Source organism: Triturus cristatus, chromosome 7, assembly GCF_964204655.1.
Source record: "Triturus cristatus chromosome 7, aTriCri1.1, whole genome shotgun sequence".
Taxonomy (NCBI): Eukaryota; Metazoa; Chordata; class Amphibia; order Caudata; family Salamandridae; genus Triturus; species Triturus cristatus.
The window spans coordinates 1867594274-1867611478 of record NC_140590.1 but is presented as its reverse complement, the minus strand read 5'-3'; the positions used below and the strand labels follow the sequence as shown (position 1 = coordinate 1867611478).

The 17205-nt window shown below is 48.0% G+C and overlaps 1 protein-coding gene across 3 annotated transcripts in view; it reads right to left on the bottom strand.

The window, feature by feature from the left end:
• Window positions 1-13326, bottom strand: part of LOC146813540 (double-stranded RNA-specific adenosine deaminase-like) — a 318386-nt gene extending 305060 nt beyond the window's left edge. Inside the window, exons 1-2 of one of the 3 annotated variants that reach the window (XM_085620305.1) lie at window positions 13305-13326; window positions 12732-12841 (exon numbers count right to left, since the gene is read on the bottom strand). The gene's annotated coding sequence lies outside the window, so the exon portion shown is untranslated. Of the gene's footprint in view, window positions 1-12731; window positions 12858-13304 lie in introns of those variants that run through there. The other 2 variants (XM_085620304.1, XM_085620303.1) reach the window with 2 other exon arrangements.
• Window positions 13327-17205: the final 3879 nt, after the last annotated feature.

The following is a 17205-nucleotide window of genomic DNA, read 5'->3' as shown; positions in this document are numbered from 1 at the left end:
CTTTACAAGTGGCGACGAGTGGAAGAAGACTTCGCCTGCTACATCTCCTTTGTGGCACAGGTGCTATGCGACGTCTTCTGAACCTTTCTTTGTGTTCCTGTCATTTCCTGCTTGTCGGAATCTCCTCCAACATCGCCTCTTACTTCTCCCGATCCACGCCGGTGCTCCTTACTCCTCGGTGCCCTTCCTGTGGATTTTCATCTGTTTTGGCTTTTCGGCTTTCCATGTCTTGGGGGCTGACGGACACCTCTCTGCAGGCCCTTCTGTGACATCAGATCTCCTCAACCCTGCCGAACCCAGCACAGTAACCTGGACAACACTGAGCGCCTGGCAACTTGTTGTCCTGGCGCTTGTCACGCTGTACGCCGTCACACCGGCAGCCATTTTGGAACGTTTTTTTTCCTCTTAATTTTTCTGCAGCGTCGCACTGTGCAGCTCACGCCCGAGATTGGGAGGAGACATTTCGACAGATGAGCACACCTTTAACTGTGCTTACTGTTTACCCAGGTAGGAAAGCCTGCAGGGCCAGACTGGGAACAGAAACCAGCCCTGGCAAGCTGCTCAGCCGGGCCCCCTGGGGTGACAAGGGAGAGCAGCCGAGCAGTTTGCGAGGGCCAGTTTCGGAGGATTTTGTTACAGGGGTCCGATATTGCCGGCCCCCGGTAACGAAAACGGCCCCCCAGGAGCCCAAAACCGGCCCCCACCCTGTCGGCCTACCGGGCAAACGCCTGGTGCCCGCTATGGCCAGTACAGCCCTGAAAGCCTGAAAATCATCGGTGACAGGCACACCTTTTCTTATTTCTATCTGATTTGCATGCCTGTTGCTTCGCGGTGACAGGCACACCTTGACTGTCTCCCTGCACCACGTCTACGGTGCACAGCCTGTTCCTCGACTGTCTCACTCTGTACCACGTTTACAGTGTACAGCCTGTTCTTTCGCGGTGACAGGCACACCTTGACTGTCTCACTCTGCACCACGTTTACAGTGCACTGTCTGTTCCTTTGCGGTGACAGGCACACCTTTACTGTTTTATACCGCATTACACTTTTCAGTGACCAGGACCTTCCTTATTATTTGAAGCGTATTATATTACATTGTAATTTTATAGTCTCCATTTAACATACTTTATTCATTATCTTTACATTTTTTTGCCACCATGCAATTTGATCCACCCTCTAAATTTTTGCAAGATAAAGGAGAACCTCCCGTTCCATGGAGCAGATGGAAGGAGGAGTCAATTAACTATTCATAGGCAATTGATGGTGAACGCATGGCAGCTGAGAGAAAGAAAAATATTTTCCTCCATGGTTTAGGTTCTGGAGGTCAGCTGGTCTACAGAACCCTACCTCATATTAGATCTGGGGGTGATCATAATGTGTATTATGAGGTCATTTTGCGCGTTGAGAACCGTTTCAAACCCACTACCAGTGTCGCCCTCAATAGATTTAAATTTCATTCTAGAGCCCAAGAAGAGGGAGAGAGTTTTGATGAATTCCTTACGGCTCTCTGTGCTTTGTACTTGCATTACAACTTTGGTTTGATCACAGATGAAATGATCATTGTTCACGTCAGAAGTAAAAGGGTACAAGAGCAGCTGTGGATAATAGGCGGCCCCAACTTAGAAGCTGCCATCAGCACAGCCAAAGCCTTAGAACAGTCTGAGAAGTGGATGAAGTCCCTTAACAAGGAGGCAAAATCTTCCAAGTCTGGTGACGTTAGCAGTGTTACCCCTAGTGCCTCTAAGAGTTCTCCCAGTACTAACTACAAAAAAATAACTCCAAATGTTTTTGCTGTTACAGGTGTGGCAGTCCCAGTCATATAGCTTCCTTCCCACATTCTCCTGCCATTGGGAAAGAACGCAGTAAGTGTGGACGTTTGGGACATTTTTCTAAAATGCACAAGGATATGAAGAAAGGTACCCCTGACAATTACTCCAAGGGAAAGGTTTCTTGTGTCTCCTGTGACCCCACCTATTGTGATGATACTCAAAATGATTTAGAAACTGGCATTGTAGTTTCTATTAGTCATTTCTTTGATGATTCCATGGCCAATAAGATTGGCCCCCCCAAATGTCTTGTGTATATTTTAGGCAATAAACTAGGGTTAATGGCAGACTCTGGGTCACCTTGGACCATAATCACTAGGGAATATTGTTTAGAGCCTATTGGTGATTTACTGGACATAAGCACTTGGAGTAAACCTGACACTGTTGCACAGAACTTTGATGGGTCCAATATTGACTTTATAGGTTTTAAGGAGGTACGCATTGAATTCAAACAAAGTGCAGGGGTCATTAAACTTTATGTGGCTGTTAAAGGGGTAAAGGTTTTGGGGTGGCGTGATCAATCCAAGCTGAGTATTATCTTGAATCCAAGGAATACAGAGCCTCTGTCGGTACTTGCCGTAACTCCCATTGCCACACATTTTACTGGACTCGTCCCTCATGTTTTTCCTGAGAAGCTCAGCAAACTTACAGGATTCAGTCACAATATCAAGGTCAAAGAGAGCTCAGTACCTGTTAAGCAGAAGCTAAGGGGGTGGGGGGTCCCCATCAGTGTAAGAAGTGAATTAAAGAAAATGCCTGATATGGTTGAAAGCAGCGTCATCGAGGAGATTGAATCATCTGAATGGGTTTCCCCAATTGTTTTGGCCCAAAAACCTGATAAAAGTCTTAGGCTCTGTGTTGATATGAGAGCTTTAAATGTCAATTTAGTTGCTGACTGCCACCCCCTACCCAACATCAAGGAGATGGTGTGCATGTTGGATGGTGCTTGCGTTTTCTCCACCCTCGACCTCCGTTCTGCGTATCACCAAATTGAACTCATTGAAGACTCTAAACATTTTACTGCCTTTTTTACGCCCCATGGGTTTTTCCAATTTTAAAAGGATGCCTTTCGGCCTGGCATCGGCCGCGTCAGTCTTTCAAAGGGCCATGTATCACTTTTGTAAAGATGTCAGCAAATTCGTGAAAGGTTTTCAAGATGGCATCCTTATATTTTCCAAGAGTGTAGAGGATCCTTATCATCATGTCAAAGAGGTTTGTGAGAAGAGAAGTTGGGGAAGAGTGGGTTGACACTTAAAGCAGGAAAGTGTAAGTTATTTTGTAAATCTGTGGAATATTTCAGCCACACTCTCTCAGGTGTTGGCGTTGTACCAAAAAAATCTCTGGTAGATGCCATTATCAATGCACCGTCTCCTGACAATAGAGAGAAGCTTCTCTCTTTTGCGGGATTGTGCGTGTACAGAATTTCGCTACCAAGATGGAGCCTCTCAGAGAGTTGACCAGAAAATCTATTGAGTTTGCCTGGTCGGATAAATAAGAAATAGCTTTCCATCATATTAAAAATGAGATAGTGAACGCCCCCACTCTGAAATCCTTTTGCTTGAACAAAAGATGCATCATTACTGTTGATGCAAGTTTGTACGGTTTGGGGGGCGTACTCAGTCAATGCTGTGGCAAGAAAGAATGGTGTGTAGCCTTTGCATCTAGAACTCTCTCAGCTACGGAGAGAAGGTATGCTATAAATGAAAGGGAGTTGTTAACATGCATTTGGGCCATCGAACACTTCCGCAACAACTGATCATAAACCTCTCCTTGGCATTTTATCTCTGGGGGTGGAATTCTACAGCTCGCATTGCCAGACTCGCATCTAGACCACAAGAGTATGATTTTGAGATTGTATATGTCCCCGGTAAAAGCAATGTTACAGCCGATTTCTTGTCTAGACTGCCCTGCTCTAATGTTACTTTCATGATGAACAATATGTAGATATGGTTGCCACCATTAAGGATTTTGTCTCCAATGAGTTTTTAAGTTTGTGTGAATCTGAATGGAAGACTGAGATGAATAACGATGCAGTGTGTTAACTTATCAGCGAGTGTTTGAAGAAGGGCTGGCCTACAGAAAGGTCTGCCACTGCTAAGATTGCCCCTTTTTGCCAAGTTTCAGATTAAATCGAAGAAGAAGGCGGTCTACTCTTCAAAGGGGGGGGGAAGATCATCCCTCCTGCGTCTATGCAAAACAAAATGTTGCTGCTTGCTCATGAGGGACATTTAGGTATGTCCTCGATGAAACATCTCATTAGAGCCAATTTTTGGTGGCCTGGCCTCAACAAAATGGTTGACAGAACTGTTAGAGAATGCTCTGATTGTATTAGCAGTGATAAAATGCTTAAAGTCTTTTCTGTCACTCTCAAACCTGTAACCTGGCCTGAATCTCATTGGCAAAAGGTAGCTTTTGATATGTTTGGCCCCTTTAATCGTTTGCCCACCGATGCCTGTTTTGCCCTTGTGATGGTGGACTACCATTCTAAGTGGCCGGAGGTAAAGTTTGTAGCCAATGCCACTTCTCAAGTCATCATCACATTTTTCAAAGAAGTTCTAGTAACAGACAATGGGACACAACTCACGTCACAGGAGATGGAGGATTTGGTCATCCCATCAAGATTGTTAAAGTTTGCAAGAACAGCATTGTTACCCAAGATGGTAAAGTTGTGGAACGTAAGGAGAGTTGCCAAGTGCAGGATTTCTGGGCCAAGTATGAGCAGTGACGACGAATCCCCATTGTGCACCAGTCCATTTCCCAAAGGTGGCTTGTCTCTGAGTTGTACAATCTTGGTTCCATGTTCCAAAGCCTCTGTACAGCAGTTTCTACTGCTGTCTTTCTGGATCCAGATGTACTGTGCCCCTCTGCTAATAAACTCTATTTGATCTTACCACACTCAGTCTTCTCGTCTTTACAGAGAGCCTCATAATGCCATGATCTGTGCTTGAGATGTTTATTGTGTTTGCAGCAATAGGCAAGGCGTCAAAAATAAACTAAGTAATAGTGTATTAACAGTGCATTCTTTAAGAAAGCTGCAGGGAAAAGCACCTTTGTGACTTCCGCCAGTTAGTGCAACTCTCTGCGAAGCCCCCATAAACAAAGTCAGATACCATATTTTAAGTTCCACTTGCTGGAACACCCAGAATAGGTTCCCTATAGTGGGTTTGTCACCGCAATCTGCCCTTTACTTCACCTATGTGTGCCACGCTACATCTCACAATGGCACTCAGATATGAGATGCTAGTAACAAAGTCTATCCAAGCAGATCTTCCTGAACACTTCTCTCACCAAACATGCGTGCTCAGGACCATGAATTGTAAACAAAATATCAGACTGGACGACAACATGCAATAACAATATAAATAGATTATTATCATAAAAAATACCACTAAAAAGACCTGCACAGTTGCTCAAAGCTGCACGCATACCGAAAAAACGTGAATTACACAATTGTCTCATCTAATATAAACTTATTTTAACTTGTACTTAAGTGGTTGTCTATTTACTCTCTTATATAGTATCATGCAACCTCCTCTGATGTAAGTTTTACAGACACCTTTTGTCCCAAAGCCTTGTCCTCAATTTTGACCCTTTATCCTGAATTTTACACTCATCGTCCTGAACTTTTACCCATGCAAGTTGGACACCCAATACACTGCCTGTGATTTTACCCTACTCGTTTGGCTCTTTTCCATCCCCTATTTCTTTTTGTCTCATCTCTCTCTTCCTCCTTCCTTCTTTTCTTCTGATAAGCAGCCCTGCCAAGTACCACGCATCAGGTGTTAGAACAACACATTTCTGCGTGATGATCCGTATCACCGCACAGAAATGCATTGTCACACATTTATAGCGCCTTGGCTGTCTGCTGGAGAACTGCTAGTTAGCACCTCCACTGACTGCCAAACCTATCAGGTGGCATATTACGGTTGCATCAGGCTTGGGAGTTGCTTAGTTCGTGTCTGGCTACAATATTTTACTATACACCGCGGCAATAGCTGACATCAGGTCGCGAGACTACCGTGTAATGATTTAATTGTCCAACAGCGTAGACAGGCCAGCGCTGGCAGTCGCTCGTGGCATGGTTTAAAGTTGGTTGGCAGCTCCTTATAACTTCCTGTCCCACCGGCGTAATTATTTGGACAAGACGGTGACCGCGGCTGGAGAGTGGTGCTCACTGCTGCGTGACTGCCTCAAGAGCTGCCGTGCGGTCTAGTGCAACCAATGCCGCCGCAGCGTGAGTTGGTTGGAATGTCAAATCCCCCGGACCGGGCAGTAGTCACCGGTGGTCAATGGTACTCGCAGCTGACAGAATAAGTCAAGACTCTGTTCCAGTCTTCTTCTACTTAGCTTCCTACAGCCCCCGCCGCATGTGCCAGCCTTTTGCACTGTCAGGAAGCCTTAAAGAGGCTCAGATTTACACCTGCGTCTCTGGGAAGGCCCCCTTCCCTTCTGTCCCCTCCTTACCTATTGCGCCCACCCAACACCACCTCTGGGGCTAGCCATTACCCTCCGCTTCCCCCAATTCGATTACCTAGAAAAGCCTCGAACCACTCTGTACGTTCTTGAAATATGCGGAGTGCACTGATGTCCCTTCCCCACAGTAGCCCTCTGGCGCACATCCCCGAGGCCCATCTATGGTGTCTCATGCAGCCTCTTGTAGCACCGCTATAATCTGCCTAATTGTGCAGCCTGATCCTCACATGAAAGGCAGTGTTGATGATAGAGGGATAATGAGGGCTGATAGAGCCAGAAGACAATGTGATGTGAACAGGGTGTACTATGAAAGAAGCTGGAGGCATAAAAAAGTGGGGGACTCCAGTGCTGAAACAGGGTCAGCAGGAGGGGCAGTCAAGGTGGGAAAATTGAAACAGGAGACGAGGGCAGCAGACACTGAGATATGGCACTGCCCGTTCAGGCTGCATGATTCCAAAGATGTGCACAAGTCACAGGTTGGTCGGCCTATTACAGAGGTAACACATGGAGCAGATGTTAAAGGGGATTTTTTTAAGTATTGTGTTCGTTTATGTAGCACGTTCCATATAAATGGTCTAAGGCACTTTTAAGTTGCTGAGTACATAGGTGACCCTTTGTCAATTATATAGCGCTTATGCTTGCAAAGAGGTTTCTTTGGGTGCATGGTTGATATGGCATTGGCTGTAGTACTTTGGATGTGTCAGTGGGGGTCGATTGATGCGCTTAACTAAACTTTGGATGGTTTCTAATCTTCAATGATTAAGTAGTACCAGCTGAGATCCACGCTGGCGCCTCTCAGCTGATAGGTCGGGTGGCCAGTTCTTTTTCCAGCAGAACCCTTTAGTTTATTTCTGTGGGAGGAACTTCAGGGTTTTTCTGGTGATCACATTATGCAACCTAGGGGCATTTTACGAGACGGCTAATTCAGGTAGAGCAAACATAGGGACACATGCTTGTCTTCGTTAAATCTTCATGTATTTGTCACGTGGGACACGTTCAGGAGTTGGTTCGTATTGCAAAGTTTTCCATTTGTTTGGACTTGACTGTTTTTTACTGGTTAACTACAGAAGCTGGGATTTTACCTTTCATAATCAAAAAAATCACAAAGAAGCACAAACATATTAGCTACTGATTTGATGAACCTGAGAAAATGTGTCACTCATTTGGCAGTATAATGTCACTTATACACACACTGACACTACCAAAATGTCACACATAATCAGTCTAAAAACTTTTTTTTGTGTGGAGTTTTATATAGCGCGAACTAGACCCGAAGGTATCAGAGCGCTTTACATGAGCACCAGTTACGTTACAGATGGACACATTCATTTTGTTAGGCACTGGGAGATGAAGTGATTTGCCTAGAATCACAGAATGTTAAGCGTCCATTTCGAGACTCAAACCCAGTTCCCCAGCTCCAAGGTTGACCGCCCTAGCAGTTAGTCAACATTCCATCCCCTGAAAGCTTGACATCTATGAGCGGTCAGGGTGATATAAGAATTAAACACACTCACTGCAATGGTTGATTATTGTCTGTCCAGCAACGTGCTGCCCGCTACAGATTAAGTGTCACTAGTACTTTCTACAATCCTTATTTAATTTGCTTTTGGTGTGTCATGAGCCTGGGTAAACTGGGCACTAGGTTAGTGCCCTTCCATTACTAGTGTTTTGTATGAGTTTTAAAATGTCCAACAAAAAGAGAGAAAGGGTTTTATTACAAAGGGAATACTCCTAGTCCCCTTCAGGTATGAATATTAAACAAATGAAGTAGTATACCCCGAAGACAAAAGATATCGACGAGATATAAAGAGGATACAAAAGGAAATAGTTTTCCTTTTTAGGAAGACGCCTCACTCACCAACCTAGTTGGGGACATGTTTCATCATTGGGGTCCCACCCGAGTAGCCGAATGCTACCCGGGTGTGTTTCAACACCTGATTACAGTGGAGCAGGTAAGTCGCAACAGTGGTGCAGGTGAGTGAAATAGTGAGTTTCAAATTGACTTTATTCAACGCCCTAAGAATTTAATATGGAGCAATAAGACAAGGTAAAAGCAACGTGTGATACCCGGAAAGGCTAAATTGACCTTTGGTGTCTATGGGAAATAAAAGGTGATTGTGGTCTACATGTTTCAACCTATTTGCGAAATTACCAGGTTTTCTTCAGGACCTATCTCAGTGACCCGAGTGGTATGCACACGCTAAGGTGTACCCTACTCTGAGTCAGTCATCAACCACACCGTATACTTACAGTATGGTAACCTCTCAGCATTCTGTGAAAGGGAAAATTCTGAAAGAAAAATGAACAATCACACGTAGTTCTAGTTAATCATGTGTGCTCTGACCATAAGTTGGTCATGGTGATCCTCTCGTATGTGGCTCCAGTGTGAGTCACCCAATGTGGTACGCACAGTGTTACACACACTCCATGCACGGCGTACAGTGCGTTTGTGAAACCACACATTGATGGTGTCAATAAACCATTATTGAACCGGGGTGGAAAGCCACCCCTGTTTATTTTATCAAACTGACTCACAACATTCTTAATGGTGGGTGTCTCGCTGCTCAATCACAAACGAGCATGTATTGTAGTAGGAGCCATTTAAAATGTATGCAAGCATAATTAGTGCTACTAGACTGTCGGACATGTAGCGGGGAGTTCAAGCTTACTAGAGACTCGATTCAGTCATGCCTCATGGAAACCCGGGGGAGATGCGCTGGCTCTAGTCACACTCTGTGGAAGTAAAAACAAGGTAACATTGTATTTTTTTTAACACATACCTTGTTTGAATGAGATCGTGGAACAGCGGAGCCCACCCGCACTCGATATCTACTCACTTTGCCAAACCAAGCCGCCTGCTTTTCAGCCTAAGTGGTTAGCCCTTCACGGAGACCTGAGGATCTCCATGTGCGTATTGCTTCAGCATTTAATCAGGAACAGCTACGTTGTGCTTCATGGTACATCACGAGTACTGCGGTCACATGATCGCGTGTTGACGTGAACAATGGGGGTGGCTGGGGGCCAAGCAGCTGGGTGACCGAGTGAATCGAAACGGACTACGATCAACAACAACGATTGCTATGCTAAAGCTTGCAAAACAAAAAATGGTTATTTTAACAGCAATTTACGGTGTGTACTGAACCAAAGCAACAACATTGATTCTGATTGCTACAAAAAAGAGAGAGGGGAGTTTTATTTATTTATACCCATAGTGATGTATTCAGTTGACACTGGGTCAATATATCATATCGTTAATATAAACCGTCTGTGTGGTTATATTGGCTCAACTGTAATGATCTGTTGTCAGTGTTATATATGCAAATGAAATATCAGGCACAAGTTGATGTGATAAAAAAGTGCCCCAGGGAACAGTCCATCAAAGAATTTGTAGAGCGCACTACAACCCGAGAGGGTCTCAAGGCGCTAGGAGTGGGGAATGCTGCTACTGTTCGTAAAGCCAGGTTTTGAGGAGTCTTCTGAAGGTCTGTAGGTCTTGGGTCTGTCATAGGTGGATGTGGAGGGTGTTCCATGTCTTGGTGGCGAGGTGGGAGAATGATCTGCCGCGTGCAGTAACCCTCTATCTCTCATACAGATTATATTAAAGAGATGTCGGAGAAACCCCATTGAGGCTATAGTGGTTAATGTTTGGGTGAAGCAGTTTACTGTCTCATCTATTTTAATGGAGACTGTAGGACACGATCTTTGTTGCACAGGATTCCACAGGATACTGTTGTTTAACCCATTCTTATGTGTGGACAATCTGTATATCCAACGTTGTTCTTTTTCAAATAAGCGTTGTTGGATCTGTTCTTTGCTTTTGATTTGCTCTATTATTGTCCATTTCATATCATTGGTAGTGTGGTTAACCTGGAGAAAATGTTCTGTGAGTTTTGATGAAGCATGTCATCAACTAGGTTGGTGAGTGAGGGGTCTTTCTAAAAAGGAAAACTATTTCCTTTTGTATCCTCTTTATATCTCGTCGGTATATTTTGTCTTTGGGGTATACTCCTTAAATTTGTTTAATATTCAGTTGAAGCATATCCCCCCTGCATACATAAAGCAGACCCCCCTGCATACATAAAGCAGACCCCCCCTGCATACATAAAGCAGACCCCCCAGCATACATGAAGCAGACCCCCCTAGCATACATGAAGCAGACCCCCCAGCATACATGAAGCAGACCCCCCAGCATACATGAAGCAGACCCCCCCAGCATACATGAAGCAGACCCCCCTCTCACTTCATACATTAAAGAAGGCCAGCGCTCGCAGTGCCCTCTGCTGCTCAAGCAAGGACCCTCCCTGCATACATGCAGCAGACCCCCCTGCATATATGAAGCAGACCCCCTCCCCTTCATACATTAAAGAAGGCCAGCGCTCGCAGTGCCCTCTGCTGCTCAAGCAGGGACCCTCCCTGCATACATGAAGCAGACCCACCCCTGCATACATGAAGCAGACCCACCCCTGCATACATGAAGCAGACCACCTCCCCCTTCATACATTAAAGAAGGCCAGTGCTTGCAGTGCCCTCTGCTGCTCAAGCAGGGACCCTCGCTGCATACATGCAGCAGACCCCCTGCATACATGCAGCAGACCCCTCCTGCATACAGGAAGAAGACTCACCCCTGCATACATGAAGCAGGGACCCCCCTGCATACATGCAGCAGACCCCCCTGCATACATGAAGCAGGAACCCTCCCTGCATACATGAAGCAGTCCCCTCTTCAAACATGACCCCCTGCATACACGAAGCAGGAACCCTCCCTGCATACATGCAGCAGACCCCCCTTCATACATGAAGCAGACCCTCCCTGCATACATGAAGCAGACCCCCCCGCATACATGAAGCAGACCCCCCTCCCTCCCCCTACATACATTAAAGGCCAGCGCTCGCAGTGCCCTCTGCTGCTCATGCAGGGACCCTCCCTGCATACATGCAGCAGACCCCCTTCATACATGAAGCAGGGACTCCCCTGCACACATGAACCAGACCCCCCTGCACACATGAACCAGACCCCCCTGCATAAATGAAGCAGGAACCCTCCCTGCATACATGAAGCAGACCCCACCGCATTCATAAAGCGTCCCCTCTTCAAACATGACCCCCCCTGCATACATGAAGCAGACCCCCTGCATACACGAAGCAGGGACCCTCCCTGCATACATGCAGCAGACCCCCCTGCATACATGCAGCAGACCCCCCTGCATACATGCAGCAGACCCCCTGCATACATAAAGCAGACCCCCCCGCATACATGACCCCCCTGCATACATGAAGCAGACCCCCTTCATACATGAAGCAGACCCCACTGCATTCATAAAGCAGTCCCCTCTTCAAACATGACCCCCTGCATACACAAAGCAGGAACCCTCCCTGCATACATGCAGCAGACCCCCCCTTCATACATGAAGCAGACCCCCCCTTCATACATGAAGCAGACCCCCCCCGCATACATGAAGCAGACACCCCCTCCCTCCCCCTACATACATTAAAGGCCAGCGCTCGCAGTGCCCTCTGCTGCTCATGCAGGGACCCTCCCTGCATACATGCAGCAGACCCCCCTTCATACATGAAGCAGACCCCCCCTTCATACATGAAGCAGACCCCCCCTTCATACATGAAGCAGACCCTCCCTTCATACATGAAGCAGGGACTCCCCTGCACACAAGAACCAGACACCCCCCTGCACACATGAACCAGACCCCCCTGCACACATGAGCCAGACCCCCCTGCACACATGAGCCAGACCCCCCTGCACACATGAACCAGACCCCCTGCATAAATAAAGCAGGAACCCTCCCTGCATACATGAAGCAGACCCCACTGCATTCATAAAGCGTCCCCTCTTCAAACATGACCCCCCTGCATACATGAAGCAGACCCCCTGCATACACGAAGCAGGGACCCTCCCTGCATACATGCAGCAGACCCCCCTGCATACATGCAGCAGACCCCTGGCATATATAAAGCAGATTCCCCCCCGCATACATAAAGCAGACCCCCCGCATACATGAAGCAGGGATCCTCCCTGCATACATGAAGCAGACCCCCCTGCATACATGAAGCAGACCCCCCTGCATACATGAAGCAGACCCCCCTGCATACATGATGCAGGGACCCCCTGCATACATGCTGCAGACCCCCCTCATATATGAAGCAGGAACCATACATGCAGCAGACCCCCCTGCATACATGCAGCAGACCCCCCTGCATACATGCAGCAGACCCCCCCCCTCGCATACATGAAGCAGGGACCCTTCCTGCATACATGAAGCAGACCCCCCTTCCCCCTTCATATATTAAACAAGGCCAGCGCTCGCAGTGCCCTATGCTGCTCCCGCAGGGACGGCCTGGGGCCTCCGGTGCGGGAGAGCGAGGCGCACACCGGCTCCAGCACACCCAGCCCTCCCTGCCCAGCGGGCTTGCTCTTACCAGTGGTCTCGGAAGGGCCCCTGCAGCGTCCTTCCACGGCCGGGGCTGGCACTGGAGACAAAACTGCGACTTCTTCCGGCTAAACAACTGCCCTGCGATGACAGAGACTCCTGCGCATGCGCAGGACATAGGTTACTGAGCAGAAGCGCATGCGTGGACAGGATAGTGAACTACGCATGTCTAAGACAGAATACGGAGCAAGAACGCATGCGTATGTGCGGCCATTAAGCTGCACATGCTGAGAATTTGAGATACTACTCACAAGCGCATGGCAATAGGCATCCTGTACTACGCATGAGCAGGACTCGATATTTCGGTTCAAGGCGCATGCGCAGAAGGGTTGTATGACTTTACAACGCATTCCGTTGTAACGCATGCCTTTACCACGCATGCGTTACACCGTTACAACGCATATCCTTTAGCACGAAAATGCCATTTACACGCATACTTGTACAACGACTATCGTTGCTAAATTATGAATGTTAATGGCATTTTCATGTTAAAGGATATCACACTAATAATGTACCCTTTAAATTTACCCCTGTGCGACACCACCCCCTCATTCCCCCCTACCTCTCCTCGATCTTCCTTCCTGACGTTGCACGCCGTTAAGAGGAAGCGGAAGTGTGCTTCCGTTTCCACTAATGACCTCAATTGCCTCCACATCTCTTTTTTTAAATCTCATAAACAGGTTAGTATTTTTTCTATTTTATTTTGGGTGGTGCCCCCCCCCCTCAAGCCCCCTTTTTTAAACCCACGCTTTTTTCGAGAGGTCGGCTCACCCCCCACTTTACGAGGCATGCTTCATCATTTGACGACCTCTCACCCGGGGCAGGAACGATGCCTTCCGGTCTAGGCTCTTCTTCTGGGTCATCAACTATAAAGCAATAGTGAATCTTCAGGCCATGCAAGGGGGTTAAATACTACAACCCTACAGCGTCTCTCTGGTAATTCTATGGCAGGACGGAGGCGAGGATTATGCAGATCTTTCTTCACTTTATTTGCATAGCAGTTCAAAGAAAAAAGTAACCACACCAACAGTAAACAAAAGACTACAAAGCCCATGAACCATAGAGGGGGTAGTCTCCAAGGCAACCATAGCCCAATCAGATCAGTCCATAGTATATAATGTGGAGACGTCCCTTCCGCTTCCTCTTTCTTCACTGCTCATCAGTTAAGTGCATTTCTTACGGTTCTTGGCTTAATCTGACGTGTGTTTATTTGATTAGCGGTTTATTGTGCGCTTTATTGATAATTGCCGTGTTTTTATAATTGGTTCTAGCGCAGCAGGCTCTTGCCCGAGAGCGTTCTTCCCCATCGCGGTGTCTCACGCTGTGTGCTCCGTCGAGCGCTCCCGCCTGTCTTGATGCGCGTTTGGGACTCCGGACACTCCTTGGCGCTGCGTGACTCCCAACCAACCCTAGACTATTTCTGACACCGCTACGCGGTGATCTCCCCACACTAACTCGATAGTGTACAGCGCCACCTGGTGGCGGAAAGTGGTACTGTGCCTCAATTGATTAAAACAGCTTTGGGAAAAGCCCAGCTGTTAGAGCACCGGAATTTTACAGGCATTTCTTTTTTGGTGCTCACACCGTCTACTGGCATGTCCTCTTCAGAGGACCATGTTTATTCCTCCTACCAGGAAGTGGAGGAGGTATGCCCCCCCCCCCAGCTATGGACCAGGCACTCTCCAACGCTATTTCTCAGGCGCTGGCTCTTCTTAAGGATTGGGTTGACCAGTTAGCGAAAAGCATCCCGGGGGTGTTCAGTGACTTGGCGGTGGCTGGTCCCAGTAGCTCCCAGATGGGGTATAAAAGGGCTGTTAAGCGTAACACGGGGCACTTGGAAGGATTTGATAAGCTTACGGAAACCTTCCAGAAGAGTGCGCGAATGCTAAAACATGCACTCCGCCGGGAGGATGAGGAGCCCGGAGAAAATTGCAACGCTGTCGCCACTAATGCAGACCCCAATGGCGGTTTTCCCTTTAAGGGAGAGGGTGTATCGGAGGACGATTTCTCCTCCAAGGAGGATAAGGACTCGGGGCGTCCCTGGCGTCTAGAGTCCCGCACCTCTCTGTCCCTGGTTGGGGACGGGGGCCACTCGGACATGTTCGAGCCTACCCAGATTTATCATCCTAGGTCGGCGGCGTGGAACCCTGACGCCAAAGTGGCAGAGTACGTGGCGGGGAAAATTCGTCAACTCCTTGAAAGGGACATCAGGAATAGGATTAGGGGAGAATGTCCCAGGCCCTTATTGAACGGGAAGGTGGCTCACACGCCAGAAATTGATGAAAAACTTTGTACTTTTTTCTCGAAGTATATGAGGGACCCCAAGAAAGGAATTGATAGGTGTTGGAGAAATTGTCAAGACAAGCTCTTAGACGTGGTAGGGCCCTTGACCCAGATTATTCAATTGGTGGAGCGGTCCAAGGAGTCAGGATCCCCTTTGCCCACAGACATTGTGGCTGGCTGAGCGCAAAGCGCTATTTGCCTATTAAGCAACGCAAATTGTGCCCTGGCTGCGGAAAGAAGACAATCCCTTTTTATTAAGATCAATCCTAAGTTGGGGGACTTGGCCACCTCTGAGGCGGGGCCCATAGCTCAGGGTAAACTCTTCGGGGAGCCTTTTGTTAAGGAGCTAAATAAATTTGTGACCACTATTTTAGCCCTGTATAAGGCGCAGGCCTCCATCAAAAAGATATTCCCAGGGCTCCTCTGGTCGCGCCCAACAGCAGGCCCCTCCAACGGAGGTCAGCGGAGAAATAATGGCTGGAATGACGGCCGCCAAGGAACCTTCTATCCCCGCAGAGGTTCCAGAAGAGGAAAAGGACGTAGCAACAGAGGAGGCGCCAATGCTCCTGGAGGACCCTACGGTAAGGATTACCCTTTCTTCCCCTCAAGATTTGGGGGGGAGGCTACTTCTCTTCTCACACAATTGGGGGAAAATCACGACAGACACTTGGGTGTTAAAGACAGTAAGGGGTTTCCACATAGAATTCTACGGGACCCCCACGCAGGCGGTGCGGCCGCGCCCCTTGGTGTTTTCGGCAGAGGAGAGCTTCAGAATCCGAAATTTCGGAACTCTTGAGGAAAGGAGCAATTTGCAGGTCGGTACTTCATCCAAAAGGTTTCCTCAGCAACCTGTTTCTAGTGCAGAAGAGAGACAAGGGTTTCAGACCTATCATCAATTTGAGGGAATTCAACGAGTGGCTGGTCTACCGCCACTTCAAAATGGAGGGGATACACTTACTGCGAGACATCCTTCTCCCGGGGGACTGGATGGTCGGACTCCATCTGAAAGATGCGTACTTAACAGTTCCCATTTTCCCTCCTCACAGGAGATTCCTTCAATTCGCCTGGAAACACCAGGTTTTCGAGCCCTACCGTTCGGACTCTCGTCCGCCCGTGGTGCTTCACGAAGCTACTGCGTCCGGTGGTAGAGACGCTCCGCGAGCGGGGAGTACGAATGATCATCTATTTGGACGATATCCTTATCATGGATCAGTCTTTGGTATATCTCTCCTACAACGTGAACATGACTATTGCATTGTTACAGGACCTAGGTTTTGTCATCAACGCAAGGAAGTCGGAGCTGCGCCCAGCGAAGCAGATGGTCTTCCTGGGTTTCCTCATAGATTCGGTCTCAGCCTCCCTGAGCTTGCCAGCGGTAAAAGTGAACAAGATACGGAAGGAACTCGCTCAAGTTCTCCGGAGGGACAGAATTTCTCTGAGGAAATTGGCCAGGATCGTGGGTCTTTATCCTCATCGATTCAGGCCATCTTCCCGGGCCCACTATACTACAGGGCCCTTCAGAGACTAAAAGCTCAACATCTACGGAGGGGACTTACCTACTCACAGATTATCTCCCTGACGGAGGAAGCCAGGACGGAGCCTTGATGGCGGATCGAGCACATGACAGCCTGGAATGGGCGTGCAATCTTCGGATCGACACCGGATCTGGTGATAGAGTCGGATGCCAGCAGACTTGGCTGGGGAGCCCGTTGTGGAGAAATCTCTCTGGGGGGCAGATGGTCGGAGCAGGAGTTGCAACTGCACATCAATTGTCTGGAGTTGCTGGCGGGATCCCTTGCGCTGAGATCCCATACCAATGACAGAGTTTCATGTTGTATCTTGTTGAGGATGGACATCTCGACGGTTCAATACATAAATAGCCTGGGAGGTGTTAGAAGGGCGACCTCCGGGCAGTCAGATGGCGTCGGACTGACCACCCCGAGAGGCACCGTTCCGTAAGGAAGTAGCCGAGCGCCGCTGAGAAGCCTCCTGGGCGAGGTCCTTCTCCTAGGATCGTACAGCCAAGTAATCCCCTCCCACCTCAAAGGGACACAACCAGGGTATCAATGCTCACAAGTCGTTTATCAGAATTAAAGGTAGGTCTCCGTGGCAATATTTACAGGCGGATCAAGGGATCCAAAAGAGTCTCAGGGTTTGGTTAGGAATGGGGGTAGCGGGAC